Source organism: Saccostrea cucullata, unplaced genomic scaffold, assembly GCF_032062105.1.
Source record: "Saccostrea cucullata isolate Sc308-1 unplaced genomic scaffold, CSIRO_AGI_Scuc_v1 ctg4340, whole genome shotgun sequence".
Taxonomy (NCBI): domain Eukaryota; kingdom Metazoa; phylum Mollusca; class Bivalvia; order Ostreida; family Ostreidae; genus Saccostrea; species Saccostrea cuccullata.
In genome coordinates, this window is record NW_026930959.1 from 24,734 (window position 1) to 45,472 (window position 20,739).

At 33.4% G+C, this 20,739-nt stretch overlaps 1 long non-coding RNA gene across 1 annotated transcript; it reads left to right on the forward strand.

Annotated features, from left to right (window-relative positions):
* Positions 1 to 16,716: 16,716 nt before the first annotated feature.
* LOC134230726 (uncharacterized) lies at positions 16,717 to 20,276 on the forward strand. Its single transcript, XR_009984413.1, has 3 exons — positions 16,717 to 16,890; positions 19,208 to 19,335; positions 19,906 to 20,276. It is a non-coding gene; the product is annotated as an uncharacterized LOC134230726 (long non-coding RNA).
* The last annotated feature ends 463 nt before the right edge of the window (positions 20,277 to 20,739 follow it).

A 20,739-nucleotide genomic window follows, 5' to 3' on the forward strand; every position in this document is an offset into this window, starting at 1 on the left:
ATCTGGAGCTTTGTTTAAATTGATTATTTTGAAAGAGAAAAGATGGGGCATTCAAATTACACATTGTATATTACATTTGAAAAGATTTGCTAAATATACATGTATATATATCATGACTTTTGACTCTGTGACCTTGTCAATGACCTTAAAGTTTAACCTACCTATCAAAAATATTATATTTCCTCATAACTTTTGATTGAAAGGATATAAGACTTTAATATTTGACAAGCACATCTGCCATAAATTATGGCATCCCATTCACTAAAACAGAAAGCAGAGGACCACAATTCTTTGAATGTGGTTGTATAATCTTGATATATTGAAACATCATCATATAATGTAGATTCAAGTTTGTTATGCCACGCATGATTAGGAATACATGTATACATAGTTTTTATCATGTCCGTCCTCCAACCTTCCATCTGTCTTTCCATCGGGCTCAAAGAAACTATTATAGAAATTTTTATCAAACTTCATATGCTGATAAATATCATGAATATTGAGGAGAACTCTGCAACTGCATCAACATTTCTTGACCTTGACCATGTTGACCTTCTTTTGACCTTAACCTGGCTTTTAGCTCAGTTTAAAAGATTCTATTCAAGATGGTCTGATCAAAATTCATAAGTTGATGCATACTGATGTAAACTATCCAACTGCAGCAACATTTTTTTCCCTTGACTTTTCCCTTGACTTTGATCTTCATTCCTTGGGGATCCGGATCAGAATAGGTCCTCAGTACCCCCTTGCTTGTCATAAAAGGCGACTAAATGGGGTGGTCCTTCGGATGAGACCGTATAAACCGAGGCCCCGTGTCACAGCAGGTGTGGCACGATAAAGATCCCTCCCTGCTCAATGGCCCTGAGTGCCGAGCAAAGGCCTGAATTTGCAGCCCTTCACCGTCAATGGTGACATCTCCATATCAGTGAAATATTCAGGAGAGGGACTTAAACAGTATACAATTAATCAATCAATCCTTTGACCTTCACTTAACTTTTCTTTTAACATGTTTAAATTAGTGTTTACTGTATATACTCGCCTGTAAGTCGGTCTGCCTATAAGTTTGTGGTACTCAAGATGCTCATATTTCAGATGCACTGACTTATATTATACCATTCTTTTTATAGCTCGCCTATATATAAGTCGGACACAGAGTTTTGGACCAGATATTTACTCCAAAAAAAAAACCGACTTATATACAAGTATATACAGTAGTTTAATATACATGTAAAGATTCACATGATGATATATATGTATATATACTAATGTAAGCTTTACAATGCTTAACTCTTTTTTACCTTGACCTTTCATGTGACCTTGACCTCATTTTTCTAAAATTAATGTCTAGATCAGTTTTGAATAAACAATTCAAGATCTATTTATCAAACTTCATATGCTGATACATACTGCTGAGAGCTATTAATGCATCATTTTGTTTTGACCTTGACATTTCCTTTGACCTTGATCTCACTTTTTAAATCAGTTTTTATCTAAGTTTTAAATACACAATTAATTATGTTTTTATTAAAATTCATTTGTTAAAAGTATATTCATACTGATGTCAGCTTTTCAACCGCAACAACATTTTGACCCCAACCTCTCCTTTCACCTCCATTTCTTATAAAAAGTGTTAAGCTAAGTTTCATTAAATCATTCAATATATTTTTATCAAATCTTATATGCTGATATGTACTATTGAGAGCTATTCAACTGCATCAAAAACTTCGCCTTGCATATTCCTGTGACCTTGACCCCCCTCTTCTTTAATATAAAATTTTGCTAAGTTTTACAGAAATAATTTAAGATACCCCTGGTATTTGTTTAGCATGCACATATACATAATTTGGTGAGAATTTATTATCTGTATCCAATTTTTTAGCTCACCTGAGCCAAAGGCTCAAGTGAGCTTTTCTGATCACATTTTGTCCTGCGTCCGTCTGTCTAGCTGTCCGTCTGTCTCACTGTCAACTTTTCACATTTCCATCTTCTTCTCAAGAACCGCTGGGACAATTTCAACCAAACATGCAAAAAAGTATCCTTGGGTAAAGGGAATTCAAGTTTGTTCAAATGAAATGCCACGCCCTCATTCAAGGGGAGATAATTGGGAATTAATGAAAATTTTGTGGTATGTTTTAAAAATCTTCTCAAGAACCACTATGCCAGGAAAGATGAAACTTAGGGGAAACATCCTCAGGTATTTTAGATTCAAATTTATTCAAATCTTGACCCCCGGGGTTAGGGCTGGGCCACAATGGTTGACCAAAGTTTTACATAGAAGTAAATAGGAAAATTCTAAAATCTTCTTCTCAAGAATAGCAAAGCCATAATTGATCATATATATATATATATATGGAAGCATCCTCAGGTACATTTATTGTGTAGATTCAAGTTTGTTTAAATCATGACCCCCGGGGGAAGGGCGGGACCACAACTGGCCTGCCAAAGTTTTGTAAAGTAACATGGAAATGAAAAGGTAAATTCTTTAAAATTATCTTCTCCTCAAGAACAACTAAGCCATAATTGATCATATTTATATATGGAAGCATCCTAAGGTAGTGTAGATTCAAGTTTGTTCAAATCATGACCCCCCGGGGATAGGGTGGGGCCACAATGACTGACCAAAGTTTTACATAGTAATACATAGGAAAATTCTTTAAAAATCTTCTTTCAAGAAAAACAAAGCCATATAATTGATCATATTTATATGGAAGCATCCTCAGGTTGTGTATAGTTTCAAAGGATGATGTGACATAACTCCTATCTGGGGCCCCTTTTTCCACTACGAATTATGTTCAATCTACAACGATGTTAGTCTGGTCCGATTTATAGAAAAAAATACTTCTAACGGCAAATAATTATTATTTGGTCCAGCATAGTTTTTAAACCTAATTCGAGTATGCTGAATCCGAAAAAATATGCTGGCCTTCATGAAAATGGCGTTAAAGAGGTCAAAATGGCGATTCAAAATGGCGGACATTCAATTTTTCTATTTTTCTCTCAATGTCGTTCAAAATAGAGAAGTAATGATTGAATATCTAACTGGGTGTAATAAAACTATAAAAAGGATAATAGAATGCTAACATTATTAGTTTAACTCAGAAAGTGTAGTCGTTTTTACACTTAATTCGAATTTTCTCTTGATTTATTTGTCTATTCTACATTCTGCATGTTCTTCTTTGTTCAGGATTTTTCATTTGCAAATATCCATACACTGCAGATTTGTATTTTTTCCTCTGCATTTCACTATTCTACCATTAAATGATGGTGCAGCTGTAAAAGTCAAAATGGCGATTCAAAATGGCGGATATTCATTTTTTTCTTCAAATTATTTATTTATGTCGTTTACATAGGAGAAAGGATTTGTGAATATCTTACCGAGCGTAGTACAACTATGTAAAATGCCAAAAGAACACTAAATTAAATTTTATCACTTTAGTTCGAAAAATTTATAGTCGTTTAAATTTAAAATGTGTTAATTATCTCAAAATGGCGATTCTAAATGATGTAATATTAACTCGACTTTTGTAAAATACTTCAACTGCTTAATTCTAAGTTGTTTTGCATAAAATAAATTACAGTTTGTTTTTTATATACTAGTATATAGTATATTGATTAGTCCATTAAATATGAAGAAACTAGAAAAGAATCGTTTTTTTCTGGAAATTGTTAAAACAAACTCGACTTAAGAGTTTCCAAATTTCCTCCCTCATATTTGACACGTGTTCCAAAGTCTTTGAGACCCATCCACCTAAAATCATTCCTGAATCGCTGTCATTATCAACTCACATTTTCTTATAAACATCCCTCAGCACACCATAAAATATAACTGAAGAAATTCTTGTCCAATTTCATCGAACACTTTGTACAAGCTTATGAAATTCTATTCCAGCTTTATTTGCTATATGTTTCAGTCTGTCTTGGGAATTTTCGTATTTTCAACACTCATGTAAAATGGTGCCCCGGGTCAAGGATAACAACCCACTTTGCACGTAGAAGATCCTTTCTCTGGAGTTCGAAAAAGAGTAAGCTCACTGGGGCCGCCAGAGAAACCAAAATCCTTCAAAAACCGATTATTTAAATTGACAGTCCGCCGAAACATGGCTGAAAAATTGCTGACTCAGCGTTAAACAATAAACAAATAATCAACACTCAAGGAACAAAAATTTATGTTCAAATGTTAACAGTATATTGTGTTTTCCAAACCTTATGCAAAATAAACTAGAGGTACTGTAAGCAATGACCTCACTAAATGATACTCCCATATAAACATAATGACAGTGTCCATGTTCTGCAATGGGAAACCCAAAATATATGTGTCGGATCAAAAAGTAAAATAGGAGGTGCACAATGGCAATATGTATGGTGGCATATTTCTGCCCCTTGTGTACAAGTTATTTTTCTATCAAATATGTTGACATGCAAGAGAGATAATGTTAACATGCAACATAGCTATGTCAACATGCAACATAAATATGTTGACATGCAAGAAAATTGCAATAAAATAAAAATTATAAAAAATCTTCAAAAATCTCAGATATTGCCCACATGTGACATCCAACATGCTAAATGCTACGTATTTATGTTAACATGCAAGATAAATATGCTGACATGCAACTTAGATATGTTAACATGCAACTTATTTATGTTGACATGCAGCTTGTTTATGTCGACATGCAACTTATTTATGCTGACATGCAACTTATTTATGTTGACATGCGAGATAAAGATGTTGACATGCAACTTATAAGTTGCATGTCGACATAACTAAGTTGCATGTTTACATAAATAAGTTGCATGTCAACATATTCATCTTGCGTGTCAACATATTCATCTTGCGTGTCAACATATCTAAGTTGCATGTCAACATAACTAAGGTGCATGTCAACATAAATAAGTTGCATGTCAACATATTTATCTTGCATATCAACATAACTAAGTTGCATGTCAACATAAATAAGTTGCATGTCAACATATTTATCTTGTATGTCAACATAACTAAGTTGCATGTCAGCATAAATAAGTTGCATGTTAACATAAATACGTTGCATGTCAACATATTTATCTTGCATGTTAACATAAATAAGTAGCATCTAGCATGTTGGATGTCACATGTGGGCGATATTTGAGATTTTTGAAGATTTTTTATAATATTTATTTGATTGCAATTTTCTGGCATGTCAACATATTAATGTTGCATGTAGACATAACTATCTTGCATGTCAACATATTTATCTTGCATGTCGACATATTTGATAGAAAAATAACTTGCACACAAGGGGCAGAAATATGCCACCATAAATATGTAATAAAAACTCTGAGAAAGTTTATCAAATTTTATTCAGTGGTATGAGACGAGTTGCGGATAGGAGATGGGTACCCCAAAGCATAACAAATTAAGGGAAGGACGGACATACCGATTACTTTATACCCTCCCGCTTTTCAAGCGGGGGGTATGAAAAAATCTCCGATATTCAAGACATGTAGATCTTTATTTAGTGGCCGCGTATAAAGTTGTCTTAGGGTAGAAAGTCTATTCTATTAGCAAGAAAATTCTCAAACTTTATCATCTGGAATCACATTGTGTGCATATTTTGGTGAGAAAAGTTGTATAATTATGCAATGTAAGAGCGCCTGCAGATTCCTCGTGATTCCTAACACGTACAAGCTTTCGTACCAATAGGCCTAAGACATTCTTGACTTCTCTTGACAACAAAATTTTCTTGAACACTCCAAGAACTTTACATGTACAAGGCAACTTGATCCCCACTTCTTTATTAGGATAGTGTAAGGTTGTATCAAGAATCGAGGGGGTCAATTAAACTCAATCATTTTCTTCTTTCAGATTTTGGAAATTTCAAATTTTTAAAATTTATATACACTGTTCAGTACAATATTATCCATTCACAACATGAAATATTTGAGAATGCAGTTGATTTTTTGACTGAGAATAACAAAATGCAAATGTAGGGACACAGAATCAGAGCTGGACAATCAAGAAAATTTATGGTTTACGTATACTATACTGATAATTCTTAATAAATCTTTTTATTTGGATATCATATATGTTCAGATTTATATGATGTAACAATTACCAGCCCTCTAATTGGTCGTGGTCCAATATTTTAAAAATCATACTAAGTTATGTTGCACTAGACCTTCCACATGAACATAAACATTTATTTTTTTTTCTTCACTGGACTAAAAATAGATCAAGAATTTTCAATAACTTATATTATTTAGCAACCCTCAAACTACAATGTTCACTCGCCTTAATGCTCGGGGAATACTGCTCTTGGAATAGCTTAATTTTCATATTGTCCTCAAATCAGCAATTACTGTATGATCCCTTAGCAAAAACAAATGCTATATTTGCATTGATTTTTGATTTTATTTGTCTTGAAAATACATTGAACATTGGTTATGCATTTATTTTTGATTGAATCCAATTCAAAAATCTTCAGACCATTGATTCGGGAATGATTGAAATTTGATTTTTTCAATAAATGTTGTTTCAATGCATTTATTTTGCATTTATTTTGAATTTATATGATGTCATACCAATAACAAATTACACATGAAGTGATCTCTTTGGTAAATCCATGATTGAATTTGTATTTATTTTCTGAAGCATTGATTCAGAAATAAATGGTAGCTTTATCAGCTGTGTATATTGCTGGTTATATTAGTGCTGACCAGCTGTAAACAATTATCCAGGGAGAGGCTGATAAAAATCACGTGATTACTCTACGTCACTTTATCAGCCATTTCAAATTCTGCTGGCGCTGCATCCAGACAAGCTAGAAGCCATGATGTACTTTGATGGAAATGATCAACATTTTGTTGTGTTCTTCCCTGTGGACTAAACTATTCATATTATGGCAAAGAGTTGTGTAGAATCTAAGAATGATGAAGACAGCTAGTGTTGTTTTGTGACAGACAAGTGATATTGAAGGTGATGAAAAGATGGTGCTGTTGAAGTAGATGCCATACAAATAATGGATACATTGTTTTCTCAGGAAGTAAGTTATTTCTTTTTTTCTCAAAATTTATTCTTAATCACTGTTTATAGCATTATTTTACCCATTATTACACATTCTGTGGAATTTCAGAGAGGGGAACATGCCAAGTATTAAATTTCACTCTTCAAGGAAGTCTTATGTAAACAAAGATCGGGGCTTAATTTCCATCACGTGCTTTCTGATCAAATAAAGTTAATCTATGCTTTTTGTTTAAGCAACACTGCTGGTGTCCACTGCTGAGCAGATAGTGTAACTATAAACTAATTACCAAAGGTAGTCTACACAACAGAATTACTAATTATGCACCAAACCTCGAAACACCATGCAGTATTGCCTCTCATTTCTTTTTTATTTAAAAGATTCATTTATTTATCAAATGATAAATATCTTGAATATGTTGTTTTTTTTTTCAGAGTATGTACATGCTCCAAGTGCAAAAATTTGAAGATAGATCCTGTGCCACCGAAAATGTTCAATAAATTTAAAGCAGTCTATAGTTAAATGGAAAAAAAAGATTTAACTAATGCAGTTCCACAAAAACTACCAATAACAGTCCAGAAAGTGAGAAACTTATTTGCTGAGTAAAATAGAAATGGAATTCAAGGAAGTGTACTTCAAATTGTGCCTTTGTGATATATGATTAATGTATGGAACTATACTGTTATTGTGTCAGTGATTTTTGGGTGTTATTCATGTCTCACACACATTCAAGTGTAACATTTAATTAATAGGAAGTTAGTAATTCATTTACTTGAATTTATAACTGTACTGGTGAATTTTTAAGATACGTATTCAAAATTTTGGTAAAGATACATGTGATGGATTACATGTATTAGTACATGTAATAATGTTTGCATTGAGCATGATGCTGGATATTGTTTGTTACCATATGTATTTATTCTATGTTACTTCTCAAGTTTCATAACATCACTTAAATGTTTTTATATGTATTACTTTAACATTTTTCTGTGATGTCACAATAATGCTAAGTGACATCAAATAAATGCTTCATACTGTATTTCATTTGTTTTCCATTGATTTTGCATTTTTCAGTGATGTCAAATTAATCCTTCATCTCATTTACATATTTCGCAAAAATCCAGCCATTTTCAATCAAAAGTCAATGCAAAATAAATCAAAATCCAATGTTCAATGCTATTTCAATGCTTTTTTCCCATACAATTTAGCAAGGAGGCACAGTTGATTTCTTTGCAAATCAAAAAACAATGAAAATCCAATGCTCAGAAAACAACTACAAAATAAATCAAAATTCAATCAATTTGATTTTGCTAAGGGATATTATTAACTTTTTATATGAAGAAGCATGGTGAAACAGGTAATAGGTAAAAATGTCTTCGGAATTGTCGTCAAAGATTTATCTTAATAAAAGAAGTATATCAAACAAAAGTCCATGTTATAAAAATCCTTAACAAAAGTTATTAACAAAAATATCCTCCAACTTTCATTGCATATTTGAACATTTTTTCATAAATAAAAAAAAACCCTGTAATTTATTTTCTGCAAAACGAATCAGAATTAAGCATTTAAGGTATTTTACGAAATTCTAGTTAATATGACGTCATTTGAATTGCCAATTTGAGCTAATTAACACATTTTAAATTTAAACGACTAAATTTTTCGAACTAAAGTGATAAAATTAGTGTTCTTTTGGCATTTTACATAGTTGTACTATGCTCGGTAAGATATTTACAAATCCTTTCTCCTATGTAAACGAAATAAAGAAATGATTTGAAAAAAAATGAATATCCGCAATTTTGAATCGCCATTTTGACTTTTAACTTACAGCTGCACCATCATTTAATGGTAGAATAGTGAGATGCAGAGGAAAAAATACAAATCTGCAGTGTATGGATATTTGCAAATGTAAAATCCTGAACAAAGCAGAATGTAGAACAATAGACAAATTAATCAGAGAAAATTCGAATTAAGTGTAAAAACGACTACATTTTCTGAGTTAAACTAATAATGTTAGCATTCTATTATCCTTTTTATAATTTTATTACACTCAGTTAGATATTCACTCATTACTTCTCTATTTTGAACGACATTAAGCGAAAAATAGAAAAATTGGATGTCCGCCATTTTGAATCGCCATTTTTGTCATCTCCCTCAGGAGATGACACATTAAGATTGTATGCCGGAAGTGAAGTCCTAGTGTAAGCCTCCATTAATCTTTCGGGAATTCTCGATGTTTTACAATATCTCAAGTGAGAATCTACACAAGGAGTTCCAAGTAGCCTGTAAACTGGTTTTCTTTTAGAACTAGCTAAAAAGTGTGTGATCTACTTTCGGTTTTGGCCTATTAATTTAGAAAAGAAGTACGATGCATATTGTCATCTCTCGAGAGAGATGACACATTAAGTTTGATTTTCCGGATGTGAAGTGCCAGTGTAAGCTGCCATTTAACAGTCGGCAATCCTCGGCTGAATCCACTGCTCTCAGTGCGAGGTCACCCGAGGAGCACCGAGTTGATACCATTTTCTAAATATAGAGATGTAAACAATGAGCGATCTACTTTATTTCTATCGATAAAGAAAACAAGCTGCACAGAAATCAGAGAGAGTTAGACACACACAAACGCCTGTGTGGCGGAGTCCTCAAAATATACAGTACACTGTATGTTCTTATATTTACCCCACCTCTGTTGATTTTTCTGTGAAATCCTGGCTTACAATTGGTTGAAGTCTGTCACATGAAGGCGGTGGATTACTTATACCCGGTCAGTTGTAAATCTATACCCGGTCGATGTATTACGTAACAAACATAACGTGACGTCATAATAGGCACAGTATAAGCGTGATGAAGCATTTAGCAGAGAAAATCATTTATAAACCACAGATAAAACGTAAATGTTTCATCGGTGGGGTAAATTCGTTACATAGTCTTTTAGTGACAGGGTATGGGATGATACCTGATTAGTAAATTTCATACCTGACTCGGCTCCGCCTCGCCAGGTATGAAATTTACTAACCAGGTATCATCCCATACCCTGTCACTAAAAGACTATGTAACTAATAATACCTCGGTAGTCTTCTTGGCTAGTACGTAAACGATGATCAGAACAAGATAGAATCTTCTAACTAGGTCAGCGCGTGTGTAAATATCCTCTGTAGCCGTGGCGTGGATCAAAGAATTCACAAAAAAAAAAAAAAATTTATTTTAACATTTACAAAAGTAATCGCGCTTAGTGATATGAATTGAAGGTGAAAACTAATTTTTTGGAACTTTTATCAGGTCGTTTACTAGGGGCAGGTAAATGCAAAATTTACAACATGAAAACTGGTCTTCAACAGGATACTGTAGTGATTCTATAAATTGCCGTCATTCTTCTTAAATAATACAAGGCTGTTTCAGCGAATGTATTATGAGTGAAAAAAAATCATACATTAAAAGCACAAGTTATAGGCGCATTAACATAAATATCTGTAACATACTACAGATATTGGAAGATTGATCACAATTCAAAGCTGCAAAGAATCTTAATGAGCATTTTTTGCAAGTCTAATCTATTCTTTTGAAGGATTTATCATGTTTATAATTAAAGAACTCGCAATCAAATTTTTTATGCAGTTGTAAATTGCATTAATGGAAAAAAAGTCATCAAATCACTTCTATATTACTGAAATGGAGCCAAAATTATAATACAGAATTGTTTATTTTTAGTATGCAGATAAAGTTTTCTCTAAAACATAACACAGGAATAAAACGCATTGCACGTGAATTTTGACGATCACTATAATGGCACAATACTGTATTCCTAAAACGGCCTAAGTTCAGAGTTGGCAAATTAGGACTCTTTTTTCAGATAATTTATAAATGCTTAATTTGATGTTAAATGTATTACTTACCTGTATTTAAAAACATGTGGGCGTTATTTCTTTGGATAAGCTATATAAAAGTGTGTAAAAGTAGATTTGATATTGTATGTGCTTTCAAGTTAATTACTTTGATGGCAGTTTTCTCTATCCTATGCTATATTTCGACAGGGCCTTGTGCATGTGCTTATATTTTATAAAGCGTTAACAGTGGCGGATACAGGAATCTTGAAAGGGGGGGGGGGGGTTCAGGGTAGGGGCCTACAGCCTCACACAAAAAATGAATTATGAAATCTTATGTATATTTTGGACACAAAAAGGGCGAACCTGCCCCCCACCCCCCTCTCAAATTAGCCAGTGCTGTTAAAAGTTAAAATTCTGAATAGTAAACTTTTTTATTTAAGTTTAGTTCATTTTCCCCTTTATATCCCATGGGCATGTCACTTAAAGGAATGAGAAGATTAAGGAAAATCTTTGGAAAGGAAAGGGTCTGAATTATAAAGTTAGCACTTTTGTCTGCTGTCAGAGTAAGAAGCTGTGAAATACGTATATGTAAGGTCAAAAGGAACGCTAAGGTTTTAGTCCAACTTCTTATATAAAAAAAATGCTTACAAATTTTTCGAATACTGCTTAGCTGTACAATAACAATTTCTAAATACATTAAACCAAAAAAAAAATAATTGTAATAATAAATTAAAACATATTTTCACATAAATTTAGAATTACAGACACGTGTCGTCAGAGAGGGTACTTCTCCATTTATTTAAACTTGACAGTGCTGAAAAAAAGTTACATATTCAATTAACTGTTTATTCTGTGACATAAATGAAGCCCAAAGAGATGACATTTCGGGCTTTCTGGAAAGCCAAACTTGTGACCTCTTTAACTCCATTTTCATGAAAGCCAGCATATTTTTTCGGATTCAGCATACTCGAATTAGGTTAAAAAACTATGCTGGACCAAATAATAATTATTTGCCGTTAGAAGTTATTTCTAGCCTTCTTTTTAAAAATCAGGACCAGACTATGTTGGTAGTTTTCAAACACTAGTGAATAAATACGACGCCTATTGAATAGTTTCAATAGTTCAGACACTTTTAAATTATAAGGAATACCGCATTATCTTTGATTTTTTAGACCCTATCACAGCTAAATTCGGCCAGGTTTGTGCAAATATTTTGTCTTATGGCAAGAGAATGGGTGGGTCTTTGTACAATAGAGGGATATGTGTGTCCGAGAAGACCTTATATGGCTATTGTTGTTATTTCGCAATTAGTCATTGTCCAATCCGATGACAGAACAGTGGCGGATTTAAGGGGGGGCGCACCCGGCGCTCGCCCCCCTAAAATTGTCAAAGTTAGCTTAAATCAAATATGTCTACTTGGTAGACCTCATTTTTACCCTACAAAATCTCTAGAACCCAGGAGCTTCCGGGGGCTTCGCCCCCTGGACCCCCACCAGGGCTTTGGTAGACCTCATTTTAACCCTTCAAAATCTCTAGAATCCAGGAGCTTCCGGGGGCTTCGCCCCCTGGGCCCCCACCAGGGCTTTGCCCTGGACCCACTGGGGGCCTCAAGGCGGCCCCCAGACCTCTTGCCTAATTTTGGCGCCCCCCCTAACTCCAAATCCTGGATCCGCGCCTGCAGAACAACAAAACATGCTGGTTTACTACGTTTATATTTTATCGCTGACACGTGGTTAAGGTCAATTTACCTGTTATCCTATTCTACATTTCAAACTTTTATAAAGGTCAGCCAATGCTGTTTATACTTAATAATACGCATGGATTTTCAGTATTTACGGTTTTTAGGACTAGAAATGCACTTGAAACTTGTATTCACCGATACTCGGGAATACGTGTAGACCTAGCGTCAATTGCTCACCAAACACGCTACAAAACTTTAAACTAATGTATACATATCATGTATATTCTATAAATTGTTCGTAACAGTATATTATAAATTTTACTGTGGTCTCGGAAATGGTACATAATTGTAGATCTGTGTCTAATCTGTGATTCAAATGCATGAAAAAAGCAGTAAACTTCCAAGCATGTTTCCATAGTATTTTTGTGGTACTCACTCGTAACGAATTTCAATTAGCTGATTGGTCAGTAAGAAAGAATTGACTGTGCCTCGATTAACATATGAATTCATTCTTACGTCTGAAAATCTAGTTCCGTCGATCTGTTTATAATGGGAAAGGCCAACCAGATTTTACAATATTTTGAAAAATAGCATGTGAGCGCAGTTAGGTACAATTTACTCCTTTCACCTATAGGTAGATTTCAATACAATACAGTGACCAGACAAAGGAGAAAATTGTACCTACCTGCGCTCGTATATTTAAAGGGCTTCAAAGAGTGGGGTGGGGTTAAAATGCAATGGGAATTGAATGTAAACATGATACCCCTACCCCAATAAAAGATCTATATCTTTCAAATCACGTCTCTGTTTTTGTTAAAAATAGTATTCTATAAAGGTTCACATATCAGTGATAAGTTACATACAAAAATTTGAGTAAAATTTAGACATTTAATTTTTATCAATATACGAGGGGCCGCAAGTCACCTCATCCTTTGTTCAACTCATGACCCTAGGGGTAGGGTGAAATGCTCCCGAGACACACACAGCTAAGTCCTTGTCACAAGCTGTTCAGAGGGTACGTTAACTTAGGAAAAGTTAGCTTGGTATGAGGGCACCAATTTTTGTCAGAGTTATGCCCCTTGGACTTTGAAAAATTCTAATTTTGGGAAAGGAGGCATTTAAAAGTGTTTTATAAACAGGGGCAGATCCAGCCATTTTTGAAAGGGGGTTTTCCAGGCTTGTGTTCCTCTACCCCCCCCCCCCCCCTACACACTCTTATGCAAAGATTCATACACATGCAGGTATGGAAAGATCTAAGGTTGTGGTAAATAATAACTTTGTTTACGTCCCTTTTTTCTTTTAAAAGGTACCCCCCAGTCCGAATAAAAAAAAACAAACAAACAGGTTTCAAAAACTACTGTAGCCTTGAAATTGAATGGATTTGCAGTATTTCTGAAGAGTACAAAGATTCTCCTTTAGAATTTGAAAAACTTTTTTGGGGTAGGGTGTGGATGGGGTTTAAAACAGCATTGTGTTTTAGTTCCTTCAAAAGATATGATAAAAAAACAGTACATATATAGCCAACATGGCCAAAGATAGCGAAAATGTTGAATTAACTCTCACATGTTATATATAATATATAAGATATATAAAAATAAGTAGACTATTAAATATTCTACCATTCTCTGGTAAAAAAAAAGTAGTACTGAAGGTGAATGGAGGAAACTTAAAATATGTGTGAGAATCTATCTATAGTATCTTTAATACATAAGTTAGACGTACAAATATTTATTCTCGGAAAATGTTTTCTCTTCTATCTCTTTTTTCTCTCTCTTTCTCACCACTTGGCCAAAAATAAAAGGGGAGTGGTTCCAACCCCTGGAACCCCTCTCTGGATCTGCCAATGATAAATATCTTTTGTTGTATGTAAATTCTGATGTACATGTAATCTTTCTGCCATTATTCTAGACTGTATTTCTCTTGTTATTTGGCACAGATGCTAGGACCAGGTATAGATGATAGTCGTGGTTCAGTGTTAAGTGTGTCAGAACAGACACTGGGATGGTCACGGTTGAGTTAGATACGGAGACAGAGGAGGACTGTAGACATCCACGCTTCAGTGACTCCATTCAGGGTCCACTAACCAGGCTCATCCCTGTGAGGAATGAGGTAAAAATGAGGAACACACAAATTTCTCAGTTGAAAAGTGTAAATGAGCTATTAAAATAAATGAATACATATTTTCAAAATCTTAAGATTTTAAGGGATATGCACATTGTTTCAAATCTGTATTAAAATAAGGAGATTTTTCTATGCCAAGAAACATATTAATAGCATTATTGCATGTATTTAATAAATACTAGAGATTTACTATGTATACAATGTAAGAAGAGAGAAACTGGATGATTTTGAATACATTATAAAGCTAAATGTTTACGGCCTCTTGTTTTATTTTAATCCAGATCTACAAGTCTGCCAGTGTGCCAGTGAGGGAGTCCCTGGTGACGGCAATCAAAGCCATTCTGCTCCCCCAGGACGACGGGACTTGCCCCCTTCAACAGACTTTACCTGTGACAGGGGATGGTAACAGTCTCAGTAATCAGGTGTGTCTTGTGGTGGCCGAGCTTCAGACCCAAGCCTGTACGGTGCTCGCTCAGTATCTACAGGACATCGAGGTCACTAAGGAGATCATTCAGCATTGTGGATCCACTATAGATATTCTGAAGTCCCTGGCAAAGGATTGTAATAAATCAGGTTTGTCAAATCTTGTTGTTCATTTTTTTCCCACTAAATCTTTATTAACAAATGATTAGCTGAGACATTTTATACATGTACTAAAAAATGTATTTTTATATTACAGGAAGTAGACTGTTTTGGAAGTCCACTGCAACAGACTTAGGCTACTACACAAGGATTGTGTTAAACCTCCACCCAGCAAGCTTGACAGTCAGGCTGTGAGTAAGTTGAAATGATAAAAAAAATTTAAAATTTCTGGATTAAGCAAAATTAAAGTAGAGCTTTGTTTACAAAGAGCTCAATCTTAAACTCAAACGCAGCATCATTAAATAAGTGAGGTAAAATGTTTGTGAATCTGAAAAACGAGTCTTTATTAAATATATAGTATAATACTTTGTCAAGTTAAAAATTGTAAACTGTGTTTTGTACAGAATCAGATGTTGCTGGACGCCAATCAATCCCCCCCCCCCTCTCCCCCCGGTCCGTGCCTCAGTATTCTTAGGACATGACTGGAGTGACCTTCCTTGATGACCCCAACACAGGAAGTGGACTACCCAGGGGCACCTGATGATGATCTATGCCAACCAACCAGTTCCACAACAGGTAGAGCAATACCAGGAAAAATATTCTTTCATAGAAGTCATTACATTTTTATTTTCATGTACACTCAACTATATTACAACTCTCAGAATGCCATTATAATTATATAGAATTTAAAATTAAAAAAAAATTTCCCTTGCAAAGTGAGAATTTAAATACCGTAAAAGCTAATTTCTATTGCATAAATGCCTCAAAAATATAATTATTTATATATGATAAGGCCATAATAAAAATATTCCTAGATTCTCATCCCCTCCCGCCCCGATTTTAAACCCCCGCCTCGATTTTTTTATTTCTGTTTTTCTTCGTCTTAATTCTGATTGGGATCGGTATTCATCTATCATCCCGTACCAAAGTTCAAGGCGGAATAGGCACGGTTTGGGCACGGCTAAGACACGGAATCCGCACAGGTTTTTAATATCAATTCTCTGTAATTATCAAAATTGGTTGGCCACGCATAGAAAAACATTTTGATTTTTTTATAATAATTTTAAACAGCTATGTCATTAATTGTAAAATCTAAAGTAAGTTTATGAAATAGACCCTTGGTTGCCATAGAAACGGGGTGCAAAATCTCAATTTCGTTAATTTTGAAAAACGTGTACTTATCAAGAAAAACTGTGTCCAGAAATGAAAAGGGATAACTTAATATGTTTTCATTATTTAAATTTAATACTACAGATTAAAGTAATTATATCTGTAGTTTTAATTTAATTTCTCAAAAGTAAATGGCCATTTTACATATTATAACATATCAGATATGTGATTGGTTTAGTGGAGTTTTTGGAGGCTTAAAACAAAAAAAGGCACACTGATTACAAATTTAGTAATTATTAATTATGAAAGGCTAATATTTGATTATATCAAAACATGTAAAATATTGGTGGGGGACTCAAAGATGTAAAAGGAATTCAAAGGTAAAAATTACTTTTTTCTACATTTTGAAGCATTTTTTGCTTCCTAATTACTTCCCTTGAACTACTCTCTAACGTTTGGAGGTACAATGTGTATTTAGTAAACAGCAATGAATATTTTCTGGCGAAAGATCTCATCAAAGTTTTACAGTCTGGAAGAAGAAAAGAAGGCTAGACATCTTAAACAATGAAGACAGAAGGTAAATTTATGTATATACTGAGCATTACAAAAATATCAAGATTAACAAATGCATATTTTCTTAATTTTATTTGCCTTACAATACCCAGTTGTTTTACCGGTGTAGTGGTCAGTGGTCCTTATCAAATCAAGCGAACTATACCTTTTGACAGTTTGACTTTCTGACCAATGAATTAATTATTTTTATTAATAAAAATGAATTTGAAGCATATAAACATCACTTGCTGAGACAGCTGACCCCCCCCCCCCCCCCCCCGAAATATAAATGTCTATATAGAGATTGTACATGTGTACAATCTGTGCCATTCAGTAGGTTTACTTTTTATGATGTGCTGAGAGAGACTTTTAAGTAAACATTATTTATCTTTATAAAATAAATTTCCACTTCTGTCAGTTTTCATTCATTGTTTATCCTATTATTTCAATTCTTTATTGGCATAAGCAGGGTTCGACATTCACGATCGTCACCTCGCCATTTCCACCCTAAAATGACTTTGGACGAGCTGATTTTCAGTCTGGCTCGCCCAAATGACGACCTGGGACAAGTTGGGAATATTTCATAATGATCTTTAATATTTTAAACTAAACTTCATAAAGACCTTGAAAACATATTTTCCTGTAACAAAACCAACCCTTTCAACATGTTTCAAATTGCAGCCACGAAGATTTTTTTTTCCTGCCAAATCTTCGTTCGATCAATTAGCTGATGCAATTTTTACTTTAATAAAGTATTATTTGAGATATAAAATATGCCAACTTAGTCAAATCACCTTATTAATATAAATAGTAATAATCATCATTGTAACATCTTGCATTTCCCCTACAACTTTCTGATCATTCATAATGATCGTTTTCTGCTGCTACACAGCCATGCAATTTGGGTGGCCACTGTAATGTAACACCTGATTAATTCAGTCCAGTTATTTGACTCTATATTTTAAGGCCTTCATGGCAAGTGAAAATGAATTTTTTAAGCTACAAACTTTAGCATTCTGCATGTCTGATTCTGCTTATATTTTTGTTTGATAAAACACTACAAGACATCTTTAAATTCCAAAAATGTCTGGTTTACATTTTTTAATGCAAAAACACAACTTCTATTAATTATCATAACAAATTATAAACAATTGAGTTTTGTTTCAATTGATATTTTATTTGGACGACCTGAAATTCATTTGGGCAACCTGTGATCATACCAAGGTTGCCTGAATGGTGAGACTAAATTTTGACGAGTGTCGGACCCTGCATAAGGCACATATTTTACAGAATTGTGTTGTTAAAATATTAACTAGAGCAAGTTTAATTTGTTTCTATAAAAAAGTGCATCAAACGTTTATAATGTGTGAGCACAAGAATAAAGTAGATAAGTTTTTTAAATAGTATTCTATATATATCAGCAAAATATGGTCCTGTGATGTTCATAAGCAGAAAATAGGAAAACAGCATGTTTGTTTTGATGTCATTGCCTTATTTAAAAGCTTCTATCTTTTAAACTTTAAATTTATTATATATATCCAAAACTACTGTACTATATGTAATGACAAAATAGATCTAGGTTAAGAATGCACTGGAAATATTGAGTTATTTTTGTTTATATAGACTCTTTCATTCATCTGTGAAGTACCGGTACTGTATAATCTATAGTTCAATTTTGTGTGAATAATAATTATCTTTTCAAATAGCAAACAGTAAAAATATATATATGTACACTTGTACATATGTATAAGTGTTAAAACAAAATTTAACTAAAGGTCCTGTGAGCATTGAGCTCACTAAATGATACCACCTGCCTCCCATATGGTTATAACTGATGACAAATCCATGTTCTACTGTGGCCGGGAAACCCAAAATATGCGTCGAATCAAAAACTAAAATAGGAGGTGCACAATGACAATATGTAATAAAGATTCTGTGAAAGGTTCATTAAATTTCACTCATTGCAGTGGTATAAGAGGAGTTGTGGATAATAAGAGATGGGTACCCTAAAGCGTAACAGACAGACGGATGTACAGACAGATGGACGTACAGTTAGACGAACATACCGATTACAGTATACCCTACCACTTTTCAAGCGGAGGGTATAATAAAACTATATACATGTACATGTAGAATATTCACCTCTGATTTATAATGATATTTGTTTTGTACACACTGACCATGTTTTATAATATTCTAAACAAATTAATTGATACTCAGGCAAATATTCACTACTGGTAAGATGATCACACACATGAACATGTCTGTGTATGAATGAAATGAATTTTCCTTTTGATCATGTTCCTAGGAAAATAATTATTTTCATCATTTTTTCATCAAAGGATTTACCATATAAGATGAATAAAGAAAAAGTAAGACCAGTAAACCAAAACAGGACCAAATAGGCCATGACTGAAGTTCAAGTGCATTCTGCAAGAAAGCAGACAGCCTAGATTCTGTTCTTTTCAAGGTAACCATTCTTAAAATATAAAAGTAAATTAAGGGCAGATGATACAAACAAAAAATGGATGCCTGGATTGGTATATATTTTTTGGCATAATTTAATTGCAAATTAATGATGTATTAATAAATTTCTAGAATATTAAGAAATTGTAAACCTTCTGTGATGTTCAAAAGTCTGCCCTCTTGAAACTATCCTTATTAATCTATACAAATATTTTTCACTTCAAATTCCATTTTTATGCAAATATGAATTAAAAAGTACTTGTCGTGAGGAAAGTTATTAATTTTACTGATTTAAACATGACCCAAGTTGTTATTTTCAAATTTTTTGACAAAAGTTTGTTTGTATAATCTGTCCTAAAATTGTTAAAAAATATTTCAGTTTTATATCTAAATTTAAACCTTGCTTATTTCTTCTTTTTTTTTTTAAAACAAAATTTAATACCTGTCCAGTAACAGAAGAATTATTATACTAGAATAAAGAAAACAACTTTCTAAAGGATTACATACACATTTAATTAGCTTGAAATCAGCGTACTAGTATATTGGAAAGTGCAGGAATTATTTACCATTGCAGGTTGAGAAGGGATGCCATATTTTAGGTTTGAAACCAGGCAAGTGAAAGCTGAATTCCAACCTACTTCAACATACTTGTACCCTCTGTCTTCAAGATATCAGTGTTTTGAGATGTCAAAGTTCAAGATATCAGTGTTTTGAGATGTCAACGTTCAAATATAATAGGAACATGTTTATCATATTATGTGATGGCATCCTCAAATCTTATGTTGTATAACAATATGTTTTAGAACTTATCAATCTTTATCCTGTACCTTTCCAAAAAAAACTAAACTCAGCATAATTCTCATTAACTAATTATCAGTGTTACTTGCGTATGTCAATGTAGGTCATTACTGGTACATGCCTGACCAACTAAAACTCTAAAATTGAAAAATCTGAGTCAAGATTTTCAGAGCAGCAGAAACAGTAGAATTTGTCACGTAAATCTAATGATATGTACCATAGTTGAGAATAAATGTACTCTAAATGTTGCATATATAAAAAATAAAAAAGCAAAAAGTTCTCTTGTTTTCAGAATTTATATTTACATGTTAAAAAAAAGAAATTTAAAGGAGGTTGATATAGTTGGTGTGATGAGATGTTGGCAGGAACCTAGTAAAATGAAAGGAAGAACTTCCTTAAAATGATACTTGTGGGGGACAGTGTCTCCAAAGTTTGACCAAATCTTGAAAAAGTAAAAGCCACAAGGTTTTGCAATTATTTGACATAGCATTACAAAATGCATTATATTTTTGCAACATCATAAAGATGCAAATTTAAGATGCCAAAAAATTAGTTCACATTTACATTTAACTCATTACACATGTTTTATAAAAGAGTAAATAAGACAGTG